Raw genomic sequence first — 23,108 nt, 5'->3', positions numbered from 1 at the left:
TAGGACTCTATGGTCCCACCCAAATGGCCTTTTCTTGGATTACCTGAGAGTGGGTAGGGAATGGTATTTGGTCAGGAGGGTGCTGTGCTGGGTGAAGATATAGGAGGCAGTGGCAGGGCCTGTGGCAAGATATCCCGTTTGGCTTGGCCTCCTGGGTGTGGATTGGTCTCACTTATTTTCTGAAAAGAGGTGTGCTAGAAAAAAACCTTATGAATGAAATAGGGTTGGTCACATTGTCCCACAGAGTTTGTCTGCCCCTGTCTTGAAAGTTACCCCTGCTATATACTGCTGTCCATTGTAGTCTTCCAGTCTTCAATGTTCCACAGGCAATTCGACTAATTAATTCGTTACAAGGAATGGAGAATGGCGTTTTCTGGCATCAAAATGTTTTTTTTAAATAAAAAGGAATATTAAAACATATCACTCATTGTGCTACTCATCTGAATGTTATCCTATGCCTTGCCAGTCAATCAACTAACAATCATTTATTAAGCTTCTGCATGCCCGGCATGGTGCTTGGTACTGGGAATAGAGAGACAAAAAAATGAAGCTATCTGTGCTCTCAAGGAGCTTATATTCTGCTTTAGGGAGACAACATAAACTTATATATGCAGAATAAATGCAAAACATATGCAAAGTTAGGGAAAGAATGGGCACTGACAGTTGGGGATGCCAGGATAGGCTTCTTGTAAAAGGTGATGCTTGAGCTGAGTCTTGAAAAAAAAGGAGAGATTCTATGAGGAGGAAGCGAGGAGAGAGTGTATTCCAGGCATGGGAGATGGAGGTAGAGTGCAGTGTGTGTAAGGCACAGAGAAAAGGCCGTTTTGGCTGGACCATCCAGTAGAGGGTAAGGGTAAGGTCTAAAGAGATTGGAAAGCTAGGTTGGGGCCAAGTTGTGGGGCACCTCCCAATAGTCCATAATTTGTTATGCCCCACCTTGGAGAGACAGAAACTCTCATGGTGTGCGCTGTTCTAGTCCCCACTACAGATTAATGGCGTGCTTTCCTTACCCATGGGCCCCCAACCCCAATTTAAGAATCTGCTTCTTCTTCCCCCAGCCTGTTTCTCTCCCTGACCCTTCTTTCCCTTCTGTTCTGCACTTGTGGCGAAGCAGGAAAAAATATCTACATGTTCCTATTGACATGTTTTCTATTTATAGTGATTGCTGGCAAGGGTATTCCCCATGGGCCGAGCTATGCAGAAAATATACTTGGGGGCAAACTCATGCCTTAGGTAACAAAGGGGAGCTCTTCACATGGTCATGTATGGGCACAGCTATGACTAGCCTGGCCCATTTACTGTCAAATTAGCTTGGGCAAGGTAGTTCAACTCATTAGAATGCCTGTGCTAATGAGGCCGAGGGCCTCAAATTGAACCCTGGCTAGGCCACTTAGCTATGCAGAGAGAAAATTTCTGATGTGTTGTTTCCCTCTTAAACTGTGAGTTTCTTAAGAGCAGACGGTCTTGATCTTCTGTTTGTATCTCTCGTTCTTGGCACATTGTGTTTAATAAAGGCTTTTTCATTCATTCGTTCACTTCATTCATTTCACCTCAGCCAACAAGAATAGCAACAACTCATGTTTGTTTAATTCTTTTCTTGTTAAAAAATGAGATAAAAATTTAAAAACAATTTAAAAAAAAATTTGGACCTGACCTCCCAGTGATCAAAATCCTCTACCAATGAATAGCAGGACTTGCTCTGGGACTTTTAGTCACTAAGGAAACTAAAGTTTGGACAAGTGAAGAGATTTATTCTCACAACTTCTAAGGGGCAAATTTGAGGCTTCAAGTCAGGTCTGCTGAACCCAAGTGTAGTCCTATTTCCAGGCTGTCCCTCCTCCAGTCTGCCCTCCATAACACTGCATAAAAAAATCTTCATAATGTACTGCTGAGATACTGTCATTCCTTCTCCAAAACCTTCAGTGACTTTATTCCCACAGAATAAAGTGTTAACTGGTGACCTTGGTATTCAAGGTCCTTTTAGCCAATGTGACACTAACCTACCCTTTCAGCTTTATCTCAGACTGCCTTTGAGATAGTCCACTCTAGGCAAACCTAACCTCTCCTTGGTTCTTCTTATTCTCCATCTTCCCTTCTCTGGAATGGACTTGATCCCTCTACCTCATCCTTGACTTCCTTTCTTCAAGTCCAACTCAAGATCCCTCCATCAAACATCCTTTGAACTCCTCCTCACTATGAAAAGTCATCTAATTTTCTCCTCAAATTTTTCATAGTATTTTGCTTGTCTTCTTTTTATTCCTATCACCTTTTGTCAGGTATAATTTATCTATGTGTGTGTTGTATTCTCGCCATTAAACTGTAAGCTCCTTGAGGGAAGGGACTATGCCATTTTTTATCCTCATTTCCCTTGGACTGAACCCAGTGTCTTGGCCGTGTTTGTTTAATTGAATGCTACATTGCTTGTCAACTGTAGATGTGCTCACCAGGTGCATTGTCTTTACAGTAGTATCTGTTGGTGGTGAGGGAAACCAGGTGAGAAAGTGTCGATGATTTAGTACAGTCCATCTCCCTATTGGCGAAACCACTTAAAGTGCCTAACCCCGTGATGGGGGCATGTATGGAAGGGTCAACTTGCATCCTCTTTAAATTATAAGAGTGACACAAGCCCTATTCTCAAAAGATCAGGCATAGCCATGTGTCCTAGCTGAGGCTTTAAGATACAAAGTCATTGGGGGCAGAGCCAAGATGGTGGCTGGAAAACAGGGACTTGCTTAAGCTCTACCCCAGGTCCCTCCAAACACCTATAAAAAATGGCTCTGAACAAATTCTAGACCTGCAGAACCCACAAAATAGCAAAGGGAAGCAGGGCTCCAGCCCAAGGCAGCCTGGATGGTCGCTGGGAAGGGGCTATCACATGGAGCTGGGAGTTGAGCGGAGCAGAGCCCAGTGTAGGCAACGCCAAGACCAACCAGACTGGGAACCAGGCAGAACAGGCATAGCGCCCTGAATCAGTGAGCTGTGGCAGTTACTAGACTTCTCGACCCACAAATGTCAAAGACAATAGAGAAGGTTAGTGAGAAAAGCTGCTGAGACAGAGTGAAAGGAGTTCACAGTGGGCCACTGCACTGGGGGTGTGGAGGTGGTGCAGCTCTGAGACTGCTTCCAGAGCTACAGCTGCAGTGACCTCTGGCCCCAGGCCCACCTGGTGGGAAGAATTAAGAGTCGGATTAGAGGGGAGTACAAAACCTGCTTTGCTCTGCCTGATCTGGGCTGGAATCCTGGTTGGTGGTTCTTGGGGGAGAAGGAGCACTGGTGTGGCAGAGCTTGCTGTGTAGAAGGAGCTCTGAAAATAGCAGCACAGCCCCTCAAGCTTGGGACAAAGTACTCTCTACTCTACAAGCAGTCATACCCTAACAAAAAGCTCAAGGGTCAAGTAGTTGGCTGGAAACATGAACAGGCAGCGAAAGTGGACTCAGATCCAGACTCAGACTTTGGAATCTTTTTTTGGTGACAAAGAAGACCAAAACATACAGCCAGAAGAAGTCAACAAAGTCAAAGAGCCTACATCAAAAGCTTCCAAGAAAAACATGAACTGGTCTCAGGCCGTGGAAGAGCTCAAAAAGGATTTGGAAAAGCAAGTTAGAGAAGTAGAGGAAAAATTGGGAAGAGAAATGAGAGTGATGCAAGAAAATCATGAAAAACAAGTCAATGACTTGCTAAAGGAGACCCAAAAAAATACTGAAGAAAATAATGCCTCAAAAGATAGACTAACTCAAATGGCAAAAGAGCTCCAAAAAGCCAATGAGGAGAAGAATGCCTTGAAGTGCAGAATTAGGCAAATGGAAAAGGAGGTCCAAAAGACCACTGAAGACAATACTACCTTAAAAATTAGATTGGAGCAAGTGGAAGCTAGTGACTTTAGGAGAAATCAAGATATTATAAAAACAGAACCAAAGGAATGAAAAAATGGAAAACAGTGTGAAATATCTCATTGGAAAAACCACTGACCTGGAAAATAGATCCAGGAGAGTTAATTGAAAAATTATTGGACTACCTGAAAGCCATGATCAAAAAAAGAGCCTAGATACTATCTTTCAAGAAATTATCAAGGAGAACTGCCCTGATATTCTAGAGCCAGAGGGTAAAATAGAAATTGAAAGAATCCACAGATTGCCTCCTGAAAAAGATCCCAAAAAGAAAACTCCTAGGAATATTGTCACCAAATTCCAGAGCTCCCAGATCAAGGAAAAGTACTACAAGCAGCCAGAAAGAAACAATTTGAGTATTGTGGAAACACAATCAGGATAATACAAGATCTAGCAGCTTCTACATTAAGGGATTAAAGGGCTTGGAATATGATATTCCAGAGGTCAGTGGAGCTAGGATCAAAACCAAGAATCTCTTACCCAGCAAAACTGAGTGTAATGCTCCAAGGCAAAATATGGATTTTCAACAAAATAGAGGACTTTCAAGCTTTCTCAGTGAAAAGACCAGAGCTGAATAGAAAATTTGACTTTCAAACACAAGAATCAAGAGAAAAATGAAAAGGTAAACAAGAAAGAGAAATCATAAGAGACTTACTAAAGTTGAAGTGTTTTGTTTACATTCCCACATGGAAAGATGATGTGTGTAATTCATGAGACCTCAGTATTAGGGTAGCTGAAGGGAATACATACACACACACACACACACACACACACACACACACACACACAGAGATAGAGGGCACAAGGTGAGTTGAATATGAAGGGATGGTATCTAAAAAAATAAAATCAAATTAAAGGAGGAGAGAGGAATATTTTGAGAGAGGGAGAAAAGAAGAGAGAGAGAGCATGGGGCAAATTATCTCCATAAAAGTGGCAAGAAAAGGCAGTTCACTGGAAGAGAAGAGAGGGCAGGTGAAGGGGGAATGAGTGAATCTTGCTCTCATGGGATTTGACTTAAGTGGGGAATAACATATACACTCAATTGGGTATCTTACCCCACAGGAAAGAAGGAGGAAGGGGATAAAAAAGGAGGGACAATAGAAGGGAGGGCAGATAGGGGGAGGAGGTAATCAGAAGCAAACACTTTTGAAAAGGGACAGGGTCAAAGGAGAAAATTGAATAAAGGGGGACAGGGTAGGAGGGATCAAAATATAGTTAGTCTTTCACAACATGAGTATTGTGGAAGGGTTTTACATAATGATATATGTGTGTCCTATGTTGAATTGGGAGCCTTCTTAGCGAGGGTGGGTAGGGAGGGAAGAGGATAGAGAATTTGGAACTCAAAGTTTTAAAAGCAGATGTTCAAAAAAAAAGTTGTTTTTGCATGCAGCTGGGAAATAAGATATACAGGCAATGGGGCATAGAAATTTATCTTGACCTACAAGAAAGTAAGGGAAAAGGGGATGGGGGGATTGGGGTGACAGAAGGGAGGGCTGACTGGGTAATGGGGAATCAGAATATATGCCACCTTGGAGTGGGGGGAAGGTAGAATGGGGAGAAAATTTGTAATTCAAAATCTTGTGGAAATCAATGCTGAAAACTAAGAATATTAAATAAGAAAAAAAGTAAATAATAAATAAAAAAGATACAAAGTCATTTGGAGATTTGGCTTATCTACATAATGTGATCTGCCTAAGACATTCTGTCCAAGTAATTTATGCCCTGAAATGAGATTTTGATTGGCTTGAAGCATGCAGATTGGCTGTCTATGTACGCCAAATTAAACCCATAGTGAGATAGTTCTTGACTTTGTATCTTATGGATGTGGCATTTTTTTTTTGTCTGTTTGTTTTTTTGTCAACAGTAGGACCAAAGGCTGGCTTAACTGAGAATACAGTTCCGATGGGTGGTTTAGGGTGACAGGCCACCAGCTTTGTGGAGCCTGGAAGCTCAGGATTTGGCTTACAGGACGTGACATAGAAAAGGAGTGGGGAAACAGAGACTCTGTGTGTGTGTGTGTGTGTGTGTGTGTGTGTGTGTGTGTGTGTGCTGGTAATCCATCATGTAAGCCATTTAAGGTTGAGAAATATGGGTTTGAGAATCCATGAAAGCATTAATGTTTCAGTTCTGAGATGTATACATGGAGAAGTTGGGGGCATTTTATCCATTTTCATGTGGGGTCAGACGTGAAGGATAGGGAGGAAATACTCATGTCCCTGGCAAAATATGTGGGCAGTCCCTTCCCATTTGCTCTGCTTTAAAAAAAAAATTCCCTCCTTGGCTCTATTGTCATGCCATGGTATAATCTCTTTTTTCCCCTTTAATAAATTTATTATTTATTTATTTTAAACTTTTATTAAAAACTTTATTTTAGTTTTGAATTCTCTCCCTCCAGTCTCTCTCCCACCAATTGAGAAGGCAAGCAATATATCAATTATAAATGTGAAATCATGCAAAACATAATTTTAATATTAGCCATATTGTGAAAAAGCTCCAAGAAAAATAAAGTGAAAAAATTATACTTCAATCTGTATTCAGAGTTCATCAGTTCTCTCTCTGGAGGTGGAAAGCATTTTTCATGCTAGTCCTTTGGAACTGTCCTGGATTATGGTATTGATTAGAATACCTTAAGTCTTTCATAGTTGATCATTGTTACAATATTACTATCACTATGTACAATGGTCTTCTGGTTCTGCTTACTTCACTTTGCATTAGTTTATGTAAGGTTTTTCTGAAACCTCTATAGCACAATAGTAGTATTCCATCACAATTTTATGCCACAACTTGTTCACTCATTCCCTAATTGATGAGCACACCCCAATTTCCAATTCTTTGCCATCACAAAAGAGCTGCTTTTAAATATTTTTGTACAGATGAGTCCTTTTCCTTTAATCTTTTTGAGGGACAGACCTAGTAGTGATATTGATGGGTCAAATGGTGTGCACAGCTTTATAGCTCTTTGGGCATAGTTCCAAATTCTATTACAGAATGGTTCGACCAGTTCACAGCTCTATCAACAGTACATTAATGTTCCTGGGACAATCTTCTTTTAAGATTGTGGTAGGTGGTGTCGGGGATCAGGGACAGCTCTAGTGGACGTAGATGCCTCGACCACTGTCACCACCACCTCTATCATCATTACAATCACCGCTCTCATTACTTCCATCTTCACTGTACTTCCACCATCTCCACCATCACTACCAACACCAATACTTTTACTTTCGACATCACCTCTGTCATCATCAGTACTACCTCTCCCATTACTTACATCATCACTACCATCTTCATCATCATCACCTCCAATATCTCCACCATCACCAAGCAGCAACTCTACCAGGACCAGCTTTACTTTTACAAATATCACCTTCATCACTGTTAACACTTTTGCAATCACCTTTGTTATTACCACCAACTCCACAACTTCCACCACTACTATCTTTATCCTCAAAACCACCTCCATCATCACCTCCATCACCACCACTATCACCTCTACTTGCTCCTCTAGCATCCCAAAAATCTGTCACCTAGTAACACTTTCATTTTTATTAGAATTTTGACTATAACTAATATAGATAAGATCAATTTTCTCTTATTCTCCTCACTCTGTCTTTAGGTCATCAGAGATTTAGGGCTGGAGAGAACCTAAGACTTTAATCCAACCCCTTCATCTTACAAGTGAGGAAACTGAGGCCCAGAAAGAGGTTAAATAACTTTCTTAAGGCTACAAAGATAGAACCAGCCTTTAAACTTGGGTCCTCTGAATGCAAATCGAGCATTCTTTCCTTTTTTTTTTTTTAAAATAATGTACTTATTTATTAGAGCATTCTTTCCAATGCAGCATGGAGGAGTTTTGACTATGCACAAATTTCCTTTGTTTATGGGACTGAAATGTCTTCTGCCTGTTTTGTTTTTGAGGATGGCCAAGGCCATCTGTCCTGATTATGTTAGGTGGCCCCTTCTTCCCTTTTCTTCAGGAATTATCCCTGGCTTCTAAGAACATCCTAGTAGGAGCTTAGAAGTCATTCCCTTCTCATCTCTGTTGAAAACATTCTTTTTATTCAATCCTTTTCTCAGGTGCTGTCTTCTCCCATGAAGTCTTCACTGATTTCTCCCCTTCCTACTCGCTCATCCCCCTTCCGCTTACCTGAAAATGATCAATCTTGCCTCATTTTCTTAGGGCATCTTGTCTGGTTTAGTTTTTGTCATTACCTCATATTACACTTCTCGATGATCATGCCGTATGATCTCCATTAGACTGTAAGCTCACAGCCTGGGACAGGGTTGCTTTTCATCTTTGCAGGTCTAGTTAGCCTAGTACATAAATGGCTTCTTGAGTTAAGTTGAACTGACATGAATTGAACTTGTGAATTTCTTCCACATACAGAAACTGAAAGTGTCCCTGATGTTGCTGCTCTTAACATTTTGAGGGCCTGGTTGTTCAGGGTGGGCCAGGGATGGGCTTTCTTAACTTTATTCCAATAGTTAGTTGTGCAGCAGATTGAGATCATCTTTTGAATAGTTAATCAATGTTGAATTGGGAGTAGCCTCCTGTGTTTCGGGGAAAAAAGGTATGTGAGCCTCTGCTAGGTATGTGACTCCAACCCAAAAGGAAAGCTTTGTCTTGTCTTGTAAGACGCTAGTGAGTAAAGTGGTAGGTGTCTGTGTTCTTGCTTCCTTAATGTTTCTTGGTTTGCAGCAATCCCCCAAAGTGTAGCCATTTAAGCTAGTAGAGGCTTTTGCAAATACCCTGCTGTGTCTTTTAGGAATGGTGCATGTATTGCCTTTTCTTTTTCAGTAGGGATTGTCGGTGTGAGTAATTATATATATTTTCAAAAACTTGAACTATGCTTCATTTAAACTTCTATAAACATGTTTGTGTAAGTCTAATTAACCATTTGCAAAAAAAAAAAAGCAATCAGAAAAGTTACATGGGGGAAATAAACACTTTGCCAGAATATTTCCTAAAAGCCAAGGAAAATATTATGCTAGTCCAACAAATGGGTTGTTTAAGTACACTGTTACCAAGATAAACAAGAGATATTTGAGGATAAGTAAGTTTTTAAGCAGTAATGTTTGTGACTCTTGTCTCCTCAGCCAGGGTGTTGGGAAGATGGCTGGATTAGTTTACTGACACTCTTTAAGAAACACACCTCCTGCATTTGGGATGCGGTTATCAGTGATTTTCTGGTACTTTTGTATTTGTGTTATTAAGGAAGTACTAGGAAACTTTGTTAAAGTATTCTAAATTCTCATTAAATAGAAATAACTAGGTGAGAGGGATAATGTGAAATAAGGAAAAGTCTGAACCAGAGAATTTTTAAAGGCGAAAAATGTTGTTTTATTACTTTCCGGCGCATGTAGTAATAATATTGTCCAAAAGAGGTCATTAGGGGACCTGCTTTAATGAATAGATAAGAATGACTTGTAATTAGCAAGCACCTGTTTCCTCATCTGTGAAATGGAAGGGGTTATACTGGATTTCAATAGATCTTGGGTCCTATGATTCGGAGGTATGGGTGTTTCTGAAGTTGCTTAACTGTGTTCCCTTGTGTGATTTTAAAGTTCCCCTTTCAGACATGTAACCAAAGAATGTCATCATTTGATGAACCTGAGAGATAACCTCATCCATCCTCACAGGATGCTAGATTTAGAGCTGGAAGACACCTTGGTGACTCTTTGGCCCAATCCCCTCACTTTACAGAAGAGAATGTTAAAACCCAGAGAAATTAACCACATTCTTTAATGTCACAGAATTACCAAATGGAAGAGTTCAAACCAAGAGCTTTTGACTTCAAATTCAGCTCTTTCGCTGGACCACCCTGCCCCCTCCTAATTTTGCGCAGGAGAAAACAGTCTCTTTCACCTCCTTAGTTCTGAATTCTTTCTTTCATAGACAATTCAAAAGTCATCTTCAGTCCAAACCCTGTCTGACTATCACAAAATCCTAATTAGTATTTGTGTAGAGTCTGAATCTGAATTAATGATGTTATATTGTCTAATAAAACACAGACTTTTAACCGGAGGTCAGTGGGTTTTTATAAACATTTTTCTGGGTTCACAGGACAGCAAAGAATCTGTGGATGGAGATGAATTTAGTGAGTTAGCTGATTGGTCTGCAGCAGGGGTCAGCAAATTGCAGCCTCAGGCCAAATCTTCCCCACCACCAACTCTTTTTTTTATATATAGCCCTGGAGCTGAGAATGGTTTTTGCATTTTAAAACAAAGTGGTCACACACAAACCAAGGGTAGGCCAAATTTGGCCTGTAGGCCATAGTTTGCTGACCTTTGGTTTAGACCTCTGTGGTTTTGACTGATCTCCCTCCTCCCCCATTGATGGAGGACTCTTATTACAAGTTCATAGGAGCAGTAAGGAACCTAAGAATTCATCTTGTTCGATTTCATCAGTTTACATATGGAGAAACTAAAGCTCAAGGAGGTTGCGTAGTAAGTGGCAGAGCTGGGATTTGAACCAAGGTTCCTTAGGTTCTGTCCAAATCTAGCACTCTTCCCATTTTTACCATTTGTGGTGATTGTGGTGTTATGGGTCATGGTGATGATGTATGGAGCTGGCTAGGCACCCTGTTTTTCTGGGTCTATTCAACAGTTAACAAACACTCCTAAGTGGCTGTGCACACTGTACCAATGGATAGATAAGTCATGGTCCTTGCTCTCATACAGCCTTCAGTCTAGGCTGGGGGTAAGACCTATGCAGGGCCGGTGCTCTATTCACTGCGCCACCTAGCTGCTCCATGTGGGCAAGTTGCTTTTGCTCTCTGGGCCTCCATTTCCTCACATGTTAAGATGAGGCATTTGGTCCAACTGATCTCTTCCAGCCCTAATGTTCTCTGATTCCCTTCCATTTCTAAAAGTCTATGGTTTTATTATTCTGCTTTGAAAGTGGCCTGCTCGAACTACCCCTGCCCTTACTGGGTGGTGAGATGCAGCCATTTGGACATCATTTCCTTAGTGTAGGGGTGAGTTAGACCTGGGGATTTGATTTTTGTTTTTTATTTGGTGCCTTGGAGACTGAAGTACCATTAGTGAAGAGGGCCTCTGGCTACTTTGGGAGATGCCTGGCACAATCTAGATTGCAGCTAGCTTAACTGTTTTACATTGCCGTACTACCATCCCCCCACCCCCCATCACTACCCCTTACACCTCCTATCTCCCAGCCCCTCCTACGTTTGTTGATCACTGACCCCATCCCCTCTGGCTGGGCTCTAGTCATGTAACCTGAGGGCTGGCACTCTTTCGATGAGCCAGGAAGTTGTCATTGCCAGCACGCAGGAAGCTGGAGAGGAAGCCGGCCAGGAAGCTAGAGCACTGTTGCTTCAGCATCTCCTTTAGGTGTGCGTGTGTGCACAAGTCCTTCCAGTGTTTGTGCAGCTCAGACACTGTCCCTAGTCTACACCAAATTCTTAAAAGTGATTTTCAACAACTGAAGGAAGCAGTCACATCCTGATTGACATCCTGTGTGTCAGAGTAGCATTCTTGCTGTTAAGTGATCAGTATCTCAGCCAAGGGAATATAATGAAATCCACATAAAAATTTATTTACCTAATGAAAATCCTGGAGTAATGCATAAGTGGTTCTCTGATAATGAAATGCAAATTTCAAACTGTAACCAAGAGGACAATAATCCTCATTACACGTATTGTCTAGAGAAAGCCTATGACATCCACTTAACAGTGATTTGATTTGTTTAGTAATTTCCCTGTAATATTTAAACTTTATTTCAAGCTTTAAAAAACACACTCCAAGTTTCCTCTTTGTCAAAAGGGAGGAGGATTTTGCCAGGCCTGGCAGATCCTGGCAGAGTGCCGCTCTTGCAATCCTGATGTTGGGAGGCGATATGGTAGAGCAGGAAGATTCCGGGGACTGGAGTCAAGAGATCTGGGTTCTAGTTCTGCGTGTGGCCATAAGTGAGTCAATGACTTCTGAGCCTCATTTTCTTCTGTAAAACTGGGATCATCATACCTGTCAACTGAGGTGACTTAGTGGTATAGTGGGTGGAGTATCGGACCTGGAGTCAGGAAGACCTGAGTTCAAATGTAGTCTCAGACACTAGCTTTGTGACTCTGGGCAAAACATTTACCTTTTCTGGCCTCAGGCTTCATCATCTGTAAAATGGTGATGATGATGGCGACTGGTGTTTTTACTAGGGGTTTGAATCAGGAATTTGTTGGAAATGACCCTTTGAAAACAGAGCTGCTCCTGTCACGACTCAGTAATATGCTTGAGGCAGCTAGGAGCTACAGTGAATAGAGTGTTGGACTTAGTGTGGGTAAGACTTGAGTGTGAATCCTGCCTCACTTATTAGCTCTGTGACCCCGGGAAAGTCATTAGATTTTTGTCTCCCTCAGTTTCCTCGTCTGTAAAATGGGGATATTAGGAGCACCTACCTTCCCAGAGTTGTTGTGAGGATTAAAAAAAAAAATCGATAATCTTTGCAAAGTGCTTTACGTGTCTTAAGCTCTACATAAATGCTATTATTATCATTATTAACTACATCACGGCATTTCTGTGATCGTCAAAAGAAGATCATATGTGCAATGGGAAGCAGCTTGTAACCTTGGAATGTTATATACTTGGAGGGTTTTTTGTTTTGTTTTGTTTTTGCCTAATTGAACTCAGGGTCAAAGGTAGAGACACCTTCTGGGGAAGGGTGTGGAGGGTGGCAGGTACAGGAACAGAGGCCACAAATTAATATTCTATTCTCTGGTTATAGAGTTCCAGAAAAGGGGATCGGTTGGCTCGTCTTTCATCCTTCATTCTAGGAGAGGACCAATGACCTCACAAGGGTGATGTCTTGACTCACTCATGAATTGGATTTAAGTGAGGGAGAGCTGTGAAAAATTATCAGCCTCGATCTCCTCCTGAGTCATCAAAGTCTAGTGGCAGGACAGAAGTCGAGACGAGCAGCGGTGATGGCTTGGGATTCAGTGGGGAACCTTGGCCTTTCTAAGTTAAGATCTTTCCCAGGCCTCAGTTTGTTTGTCTGAGGCAATGCCTATTCAGTGACTAAGGGCTAGGTAAGAATTGGGACAAAAGATGGCTCAGTTCACCACCCCAAATATATCAATCCGGGAGGCGAAGACCCTCTGACTTATGTTGAACATTAGGGCCTCTAGACTGTAGAGATCTCCTATTCCAGCTTCTTCATTTTATGTGGAGGTCCAGAGAGGGGAAAAGGAACTTGCCCAGTGTTGGACAGCTAGTTGTTGGCAGACATGGTTAGGACTTGAACCCAGGTCTCCTGGCTCCTGGTTCATAGTTTTCTCAACATTGTTTCCCTGGGCTCTGTCTGAATCCTGTCTGCCTGGTCTGGGAAATGGGGGAGAAGAATACTTCCCACCCTCCCAAGGGCAGTGGGTCATGAAATCTCATGCTGTGGGACTGTCTTACACTTGAGATTGCCTTATAATCAGGTCCCTTTAGGACCTAAACATCCCCTGGAAAGAGTCCAAGATAGTCAAGCCTTATGAATCTCTTTCTCTAGAAAATAATGTAATGGGGTGGGATGGGGGACGGGCAGTGGGGTTCCACTGTGATTAAAAGTCCCCTGGGCATTTGAAGTTCACAGAAAAAAAGGGATCTGGGTCCAGAATGTCGTCTATTGATGGAGTGAGTTCCCAGTTTGAAACTGATGAGTAAAACTGAGAGAAGGAAAATATTTACCATTATTATTTTTGGCCACTAAAGAAATCCCTAGTAAGTACTGGTTTCAGTCCATTCCCTTGTTAGCTGGTGGGGGGGAGGGGGATGAGGGGGAATGCTTTCTTTTTGACAAAGGTGAAGCTGCCAGGCAGTTTAAGAATGTGATTTCCTTATTTATGGTGCTTCCTACCTATGCCAACAATATCATCCCTGAAATTCTCCAGTGCAGAGGAATATCCTGCAGAATTAATGGCAGAACTGGCCTGTGAGGAGGAGGAGGAGTGTTTATATGTATGTTTATGAGAGAGGTGAGACAGACGTGCAGAGGGAGGAAAGGGGCGGGGGGAAGAGAGAGAGAGAGAGAGAGAGAGACAGAGAGAGAGAGAGAGAGAGAGAGAGAGAGAGAGAGAGAGAGAACTTATTGATGATGGGTGAGCAGAATGATCTTAGTAAACAAAGAACAGCACGTTAAAAAATTTTTATGTCATCTCAGGAAGACTTCTTGGAAGAGGTGGCTCTTGAGCTATGGGCCTAAAAGATGGGTGGATTTAAAGCAACAAGGAGGAGGGCAAAAAGCAGGGGTCTGGGTTCAGAGTCCTCAATTCAAATCCTGCCTCAGATACTTACTAGCTGTGTGACCCTGGGCAACTCACTTAACCGCTGTCTGCCTCAGTTTCCTTTTCTTTAGAATGGGATATGAGGTGCATTCAGTGGTCCCTAAAGCTCCTTCCAGCTCTGAATCTATGATCCTCTGAGGTGTGAGAGCCTGGAGGCAATAATGGAGTATGTTGTAGGGTCACGGCAGTGAGTATTTCCATCATGATTTAACAAAGGCAGTAATGAGCAGCTCTTATTCTCAAACCCTCAAATCAGCTTGTAGTGAAGTCTAAACTAAGTATATCTTCTGCATATCTCAGTTCAAATTTTGGAGTTTATTTGAACCTTCTGGGAAAGACTGCACTGTGAGTCTGAAGCTTGTTCTTTACCCTTTGCCCTGGGGCTGCCCCCCCTTCCTTCTGGCACTTTGTTTTTTCCTGAGGTCTCCCAGTCAGTCAAATCACTACACCCCAGAGGCGGCTGTATGCCCTTCTGTCCTGAAATTTTCTGTTGGGGGTTGCCTAGGTAAAGAGTCAAGCTTTTTTCTTTTCTTTTCTTTCTTTCTTTCTTTTTTGTGTGTGTGTGTGCAAACCATAAATCGTATTTATTATGAGCCTCTCTGTGAGTTTCTGCTGACAGCCTTGTTTGTATTAATTTATCCGCGAGCAAACACGGCTGGCTGAAATACTACAGCACTCCAGTTATGCCCCAAATCTTGTTGCTTTCCCGTTTTTCTGCCCAATACGATGGCAGACATGGTACTGGAATAGTTCTCTTCTTGGTACTAGCTTTGGGGGGAAAATTAGATTGTTTTGTCAATCCCCCACAGACCCTTGTGGCTCTGGGATCTCCAGGAATCAGATTGGAGTAAGGATGAGGTTTTGTGAGACAACCCCCAAAGACTTGGATTCTGGGTCTTCAAAGGTAGCTTCTCCTGCTGCTTCCACCATAAAGCTGGAGAGAGATATGAAACCGGCATACATGGGGTGAAACACCAGGATAAAGAAAGAGACAGGGAGACAACTAGGGAGAGGAAGAGACAAAGGACAGAAAGGGGGGAGGGGGAGGGAGAGAGAGGGAGAGAGAGAGAGAGAGAGAGAGAGAGTCACTCTTTCTATCTAGGCTCTGGAGTTTCAAGAAAAAAGATTATTTCCTAGCATGCAAAAGCCCATTGAACTTTTCAGTGCATATAATAATGAAATAATGACCTTTCAACTTAAAAATCTTATTTTTAGTCTATATATGACATATGTAAAGAAAAAAATCTTCATTCATGTTTGAACAATTAATTTTTTTCTCTCATGAACATAGAGCTCATTTGAAACTTGAAAAATCAAAGGTGATCCTCTTATCACCCAACTTGGGAGCTAGCAGTTTTATTTCTGAATTTAAATAATGGCCCCATGACCAGACCCTGATTCTCCTATAAAAAAATGATCCCTGGCAGCCTGACAGGGTTCTGGCTCTTTCTTCCTACCCCTTTGGGGCTTTCCAGGAATATTTTCCTCAGTGTCTGTGTTGCTGGCTTCTAAATGAATTCATTTTTTCAGGTCTCAAATTTTATTAAATTTAAATTTTATTCTATTTTAAGCTATAAAAATCGCCAAAAGTGGCTTTGAAATAGAACAGTTTTTTGGCACATCTGAAATAAGTCACCTCCAATGCAAATAAAGCGATTTGGCTTCAGAGAGGAATGAGGCTCTAAGGGTTAAGAAAATGTGGGAAGTGATAGGAGACTATGGCATAAAAATAGTCAGGGACCAATTTAATGCTACATATATTTTAAATGAAACCTTTTGTCGACATATGGAATCGATAGCTTTGCTAAAGGCTGTATCCTATGGATTAGGCATTAAAAGCTCAACTACAATCAGACTATTCAAGGTAATTTTTAGCAGACAAATGAAAACTCTTTTTTTGCTCTCAAGTCTAAGGGGAATCTTAATACATTTTTAAATTATTTGGCATTTTGAATTAATTTTCTTAGAATGAAACGAGATTCTTAAATTGGGATCTTGTAGGGAAAAGACAGCCAGGTAATTAGTTAAGATGATCTCTTTTCCTGACACCAGGATGAGGGGCTGGAAGTTGTCATCTTAGGGAGGTGCACAGGAAAGCTATTTGGGAGCAGAAATTCAAAGTAAGCAACACCATCTGTTCTTTCATCATTTCACCTAAAAATGTTGCTAAATTTATTTGGGTTACTTCATTAGAAAGGGGTATCTTTAAGAGACTTAGAATGTTGAGCTATCAAAGGCAAGATTGTCAGCTCCTGTTTGCTTGAGATTGAAGGATGAAAATGGGGTAGGGATGACATTCCCCACCCAGCCCCCCTTCCCCAGTCAAGGACAGAGTTCAGTAGCAGGGCTCTGTCTTCAGGAGTTGCCTGGAGCTCAGAGAGGTTGAGCAATTTACTCATGATCACAAAGATAATGAATGTCAGAAGACAGATTTGTAGCCACATCTTTCTAATGACAAGGCTAGTACACTTTCCATTTTGCTAGGCTGCTGCCAAATAAGAGGAGATGAAATTCAAATGATCCACTCTGCTCCCTGGGAGTCACTCTGGTCAGAGCCTGGACTGGGGAGGAGGTTGAAACTGTCGATTAAAATGTTTGTTTGAAAAAACAACACTATTCTCTATGACTTTCCATTTTCTGGACTAGGCATGTGCGAATTATGACATCGTGGTTTCCAAGCGCCCTCCACCCCCAGGTGACCATCAATCATATTTGCTCTCTGTTCTTTACCACACGAACCCCTTAGGATCCCATTTCTTTTCTAGGGGAAAGAACATGGGACTTGGAGGAAGGAGGCTGGGGGTACTAGTCAAGGTTCTGTCTCTGTTTGCTCTGTGACCTTTGTAAGGCACTTCTTTATCTGGGCTTCAATTTCTTCTTCTTTAGAATGATGGGGTTGGACCAGATGCTCTCTCAAGTCCCTTCTAATTTTAATGTTCAATGAATCGACAAACCCCCCGTGCATGCTATCTCTGGCCCAATATGTAGAAGGCTGAGAGTAGGTGGATCTGGTTATTAACGAGATATTTTATAAAAGGATAAAGTGAGAATGTGTGTGTGTGTGTGTGTGTGTGTGTGTGTATAAATACATATATACTTAAAGTAGATGTAACCAAATGCCTTTTGGGAAAAGACTTCAAAGTAATTTTTAGCAGCATCTTTTCTGTTGTCTAGACCTAACATCAGCATTTTAGGAAGAAGTGTTTAGATTAACTTTCCCCTGCATCCTTTTTCTTACACACCTCTTCTCCTCCCCCCTCCATTGTCCTTCCCCTCTAGAGACTCAAGGGTATCTCATTAGAATGGCAGGGGGCTTTTTAACTGTTTGAGTAGCATTGTTTAGATAGCCATGGTTCTAGAAACTACAAAACTTATTGACGCTCAAAATGTATCTTTTACTGCCTTTTACTCTGAGAAAACCTCCAAGGTATACTACTCAGAGTTGGAAGAGAATTTGGAGATCATCCAGTCCCCCCTTCCTTTGACAGATAAGGAAACTGAGGCTGATGAGGCTAATTGACTTATCCAAGGTCACACAGGTAATAAGTAGCACACCTGGGATTTGTCCTCAGGTCCCCAGATACCAAATCTAGGACTCATTACAATATACCATAGCTGTCCACAAGTCTCTAATCTCAGTCTTTGAGATTTTATTTTTGGAGAATGTTTCAGCTTTCTAAATTCAAATTGAATCTCCATCCAGCTGGCAGATATTATTCTATTCCTTGAGCCTGAATATGGACCTTGGGAGGGCTTTGGGGTTTCTCTTCCACAAGGGAATATGGGAAATTATTGAAAAATCAGAAAACTAGAAGTAGGTTTTCCCAGTAGGTGAAGAGGGGACATGTTGGGGTTAAGAATTAGGGTGACGATGGTTTGGTCTAGTAATTTTAGGGGCAGATCCACTTCTGAAAAGTTCTACTGGCCCAAAGATGAGAGACACAGACTGTTTTTCTGGAATGGGATGATTGGTATATTCTCTGCCTCACCCCTTCTAATGATATGAGATTATTGTCTATGTCCTTCTACAGATCCCTCAAAGACTATGCATTCCCCTCCCCACTGATAGTAGTTTGTTACCCCCCAAATTACCCAAATAATCCAGCGATTTGAATTCAGTTATTTAGGCTGCGTAGATGCAACTCAGTGTCCTAACTGGCAACTTACTTCATTTGTTTGATTGGCAAGGGGGATGAAGGCGAGTAAAAATTCTGGAAATTTGGGCTTAGTTTTGGAGGTTTGTTGCTTGCTACTGGGTGATTCTGGGCAAGGCAGGTGTCTTCCCTACCAGGGCCTCAGTTTCCCTAGCAGGGTAGGGATTCTGAACCTTCTCTTGGCCTGCCTTCCTGAGGAGAGCTAAAAGTATATATTGACTAGTCCCTGGCAGATGCAAGGTGGTAGAGTTGACTAGGTATTTGTAGAGGAGCTAGTGTCCATTTCCGGCTGAAAGAAAATTCTTTTAGACAGACTGTTTGTAGACCTTGGCCTTTACCTGTGCTATGGATTAGCAAGTCCTCCTGGGTCTTCAGGGAGAAGAAAGTGGGGAATCAGCAAATCCCGTTAATGACATTGAGTAATTAGCTGCTTATTTTTATAGGCTATTTAGGTTCCTTTATACAATCGTATCCGTTGTAGGTCCACAATTGTGCTCTTGCTGTGGAATAAGTTATCTGTGATATTTACACTTGCTTGAAGTGGTTGGATCCTTGATCACCTTTTTTCTATCAAATGTGTTATTTTTAGGGAAAAAAATCCTCTTTATGGACTCAGCTACTGCACCAGTATCTAAGTAGGTTATTGAGTGTGGGGCAGGCAGTGTGGGCGACTAGAAGAGAAGAGCTGTTCCCAATAGCCCAGGGACAGTCCATGGGGAGCCGGGGTTACTGGGGCTCCAGTCTGCAGTCACAGCAGCAGGGTTCTGTTCTCCTGTTCTCAGGCCCAGCAAAGGGCCTGGGAGGAGGGAGGGGGAGGGCCACAAGAACACAGACACCAGGTTCTCTTCTCAGAGCACCTGCTGCCAAGTGGCCTCCATCCCATGTGAGCAAATGGCTGTCTACAGGAGGGGCCGTGAACTCAATATCTCTGTATGTCATGCCAGAAGGATTGGCTGGTCACCAGTTCAGCTGTCCCTTAGTTTCTGAGCTCAGGGTTTTAGTTTGGGTGGCTGAGGCAGGGGGAGGGGAGGCCGCAGAGAAACAAGGGTGGCACATGGAGCTGAGAGAAAATTTCTTGGGGCTGTGGTGCCACAGCTGTTGAGGTGCAAGGAAGGGAGAAAAAATACAACTTAACCCTTTCCAGTGCTGTTGGGTAATAAGCTCTTTGAAGCCTTGAGAACTCTTTCCTTTTTTGTTCCCCCACCCCCAAATGTGGGGCCTGCCCTCCCCACAGCACTTCGGCTCCAGACCTTTCTATACACCCCTCCATCTGCCCCCCCCCCCCCCATCTGGCTATCTAAACTTACTTAGCTGCTTTCCATTTTTGCCCAGGGACAGACCTGTCAGTTAAAGACAAAATTCATAAGTGAATGTACATTAAGTTGTTAATGATTGTGACCTTATGCATTACCTCTCTTAGGATGCTTATGTTTTACTAGAAGATACTTAAAGAATGAAGGAAGTCCCTAGCAAGTCTGTTCTAGTTACCATTTTTATCAATGACTTCAATGAAGGCATAGATGGCAGACTTATCAAACTTGCAGATGACACAAAGCTGGAAAGGATTGCTAGCTAACACATTCGATGACAGAATCAGGCTCCCGAAAGATCCTGACAGGCCAGAGTGATGGGCGAAATCTAATAAGGTGGCATTTCACAAGGTAAAATGTAAATTTCTTCTTCAGTTCAAAGAATCAGCTATCCACATAAAGCATGGAGGGGTGAGGGCAGAATGGGGAGGGGGAGACGGAAGAGAGAGATGGCTAGACAAGAACTCACATTAAAAGAAAATCTGAGGGTTTTAGCAGACTACAATCTCAGTAGGAGCCAAAGAGTATGATATGGCAGTCAAAAAAGCTGACATTAAGGGAGGTCAAATATCCCATATCACCTCTGGACTCTTGTTTTCTGCTTTGGAGCTAAAATTTTAGAACAAATATGAGCAAACTAGAATGTATCTGGTGGAGTGCAACCGAGATGGTGAGGGGACTGGAGAACCTGCCATAAGAGGACCATTCGAAAAATGCTGGAAAAAAAAAAAGATTAGGGACATTATAACTCTCTTAGATATTTGAAGAGCTGTCACGTAGAAGAAATTTCCTTGTTCTGCCTGGCAAGAACTAGGAGCCACAGGTAGAAGTTTTAGAGAGACCATTTCAGGTTTGATGTTGGGAAAGACTTCTTAACAATTAGAGCTATCCAAAAGTGGATTCAGGTGTCTCACAGGGTGATGGGTCCAAGCAGTTGTCAGAGATCATGGATTTAGAGATGCAAAGTTCCCTAGAGGTCATCAATCCAGGGAGCCTGAGCTTGAGCCCAGCCTTACATTTTCAGTGTGAACATTTATACTTGGAAATAAGCAAGTGCTACAAATCGAGACTTAATTTATTGTTTTGTTCTTTGTGTAGACTTAAGAAAGTGATAGAGAAAATATTAATGCAGATTAAATCTTAAAGTGTGCCTTACCTACCAGAGAGAAGTTGTTAACATTTACCAGCACATCTCTGACTGATTTAAATTCAACACTCTCATTTTACAGAGAAGGAAACTGAGATACTCAAAGAGGTTAGTAAATGGTAGAACCAGTATTTAAACGCAGGTCCTTTAACTGTATACCCAGCACTTGGTCTAGTCTACAAGAGGGAATTCCTGCTCAGGTATTTGTTGTTGGGATGGGTTGGAATAAATGATATCTGAGATTTCTTTAACTGTGAGATTCTATGAACACAAGAGATAGCAGGTCAACTGGATAAACTTTAATTAAAAAATAACTTCTGCTTCCTCTTGAATCATGTTGGTAGCTGGATTAAAAAAAAAACTTTCTTTTTTATTATATCAATGCTCGTCAACAAATGTGAACATTTCAATATCCAAAGAACACATAAAGGATTATATATGAAACTGTGAACTTCAGTTACTTACAGTTTAAAAAATATAACATTAAATTTATCACAGAGAATTTGTGAACCCTTGTGAACTCATTGTTTTCATTTGTGTATTTTAAAATGTTTTATTTGTTGCTTTTTTATTTCTCTTTTTTTTTTTTTTGCATCTCAATCACTATCCACTAATTCTTACTCCTTCCTCTCCCCCCCAACCCCACCTCCCACTCCCCAGCTCTCCTTGGTAACAAATAAGTGTAGTCATGGCTGACCTTTTCACATAGGATGAAGCCAGCCATTGTCAGAGTGTTGATGTATTGGAGTAGGTGATCTTGACTTGAGCTGGGAGCAAAATGATAATGAATTCAGCTTCCAATTCTAACCCCTTTTGGAGAGTTGTCTCTATACCAACCCTCTTCTCCCCCAGCACTCAGATTCCATTTGGATTCTTCCTCACCTTGAGGCTGTAGGTGCCGTCTCTACGTTGGTGAATAATTGATATGTTCTAGGTAATGGAGCCCAGTAAGTGATTTATTGGCATATGTTAATGCTAGTGAGTCCAGTTGGCCAACTTGTGGAAGGGATGCTGGGGTGATGGGAGCTGGATCCTTAGAAAGAATCTATGGGGTTACTGCCCCTGCCCTCCCAATCCCCTTAAGCAATAGCCGAGGGAAGTTTTCTCTCCTCTAAGGCTTTGTGGGGTCTGTTATGCTGAGGAAAGCTTGAAGGGAGTATTGGGTTGATGACTAATAACAACGTGAATGGTAATAGTAAGTGACACTGGGCAGAGTGTGACAGTGCAAAGCTCACTCACAAACTAGAAAGATCACAAAGGTGTGGTTGTGGCAAAAGAGTTAAAGCCTAGTGAATCAGGCACAGAAATCAGACTGAGTGACGGATCATGTTTGTGTTGAGTTTTATGTAATGCTCTTAGTGCTTAGCACAGTGCCTGGTACACAGTAGGTACTTAATAAGTGTTTTTTGATCCATTGCTGCTTTCGAGCTTGCCTCGTTCCAATTTCTAAGGTACCAGCTTGGTGAAGGACCTTGAGTCCATGCCCTAAGCGGATCTGTTGAAAGAACTGAGAATATTTAGCCTGGAAAAGACTTGGGGGGAACATGATCACTGTCTTCTGTTATTTGAAGGGCTCTTATATGGAAAACTTTCATTCTGTTTGGCCCCAGAAGGAAGAACCAGAAACAATGGGTGGAGCTCCAAAAGGCAGATTTAGGGTTAATTTGCAGGAAAACCTAACATTTCAAGCTTCCCCAAAATAGGGGAATGAGCCTCCCTCAAGAGCGGGTGGTTTCCTCTTCAGTGAAGAGGCCTGATCAACCACTTACTGAGTATGTTCTAGTGGTGACTTTTTTTTCCTGTTATGAGTTGGATTGGATGGCCTCTTTTTCAATGTTGAGATTCTATGATTTTTGCAACTTCCCTATGAGAGAGACAGTAGAAATAATACTAGTCTTTCCCTTCTCTGGGCTAGCTTCCTTCTCTCCACAATAAAAGGGTTGGAATAGATGTCCTCAAAGACTCCTTCCAACTCAAAATCTTAGGATCTTATGATTCCGCCTTTAAAAAAATATGTAAAATTAGGTTCAGACAGTGATCCCACCCAAGGTTTTATCTCTTGACTTTAAGCCTGGTGTTTTTTTCTGTTGTATCATATACATAAAGCTGGTTGAATAGTCAATTGATTTTGGTGGGATTCCCATCCATTGATGGGAGAGACCTCCTTAGAGTATGGATGCGCTATCTCAGAGAACTGGAGAGTTTTCATGTTTAATGATAACAAAATAGATAACTGGGTCTTATTTATAAGTCTTCTGTACACAGAAGGTGCTTAATGTATGTTCTTGGAGTTGAGCATTGGCTTATCTAGATGCTTGCCACATCGCCACATCTCC

The 23,108-nt window shown here is 41.9% G+C and overlaps 1 protein-coding gene across 1 annotated transcript in view; it reads left to right on the top strand.

Moving 5' to 3' along the window:
* The window catches only part of LOC118842253 (zinc finger protein 423-like), a 147,163-nt gene that overhangs the window by 34,570 nt on the left and 89,485 nt on the right, over positions 1–23,108 (top strand). The gene's annotated exons all lie outside the window — the stretch shown is intronic.

Source organism: Trichosurus vulpecula, chromosome 3 (genome assembly GCF_011100635.1).
Source record: "Trichosurus vulpecula isolate mTriVul1 chromosome 3, mTriVul1.pri, whole genome shotgun sequence".
In the NCBI taxonomy this organism is placed as follows: Eukaryota; Metazoa; Chordata; class Mammalia; order Diprotodontia; family Phalangeridae; genus Trichosurus; species Trichosurus vulpecula.
This window is presented reverse-complemented; position numbering and strand designations above follow the sequence as displayed.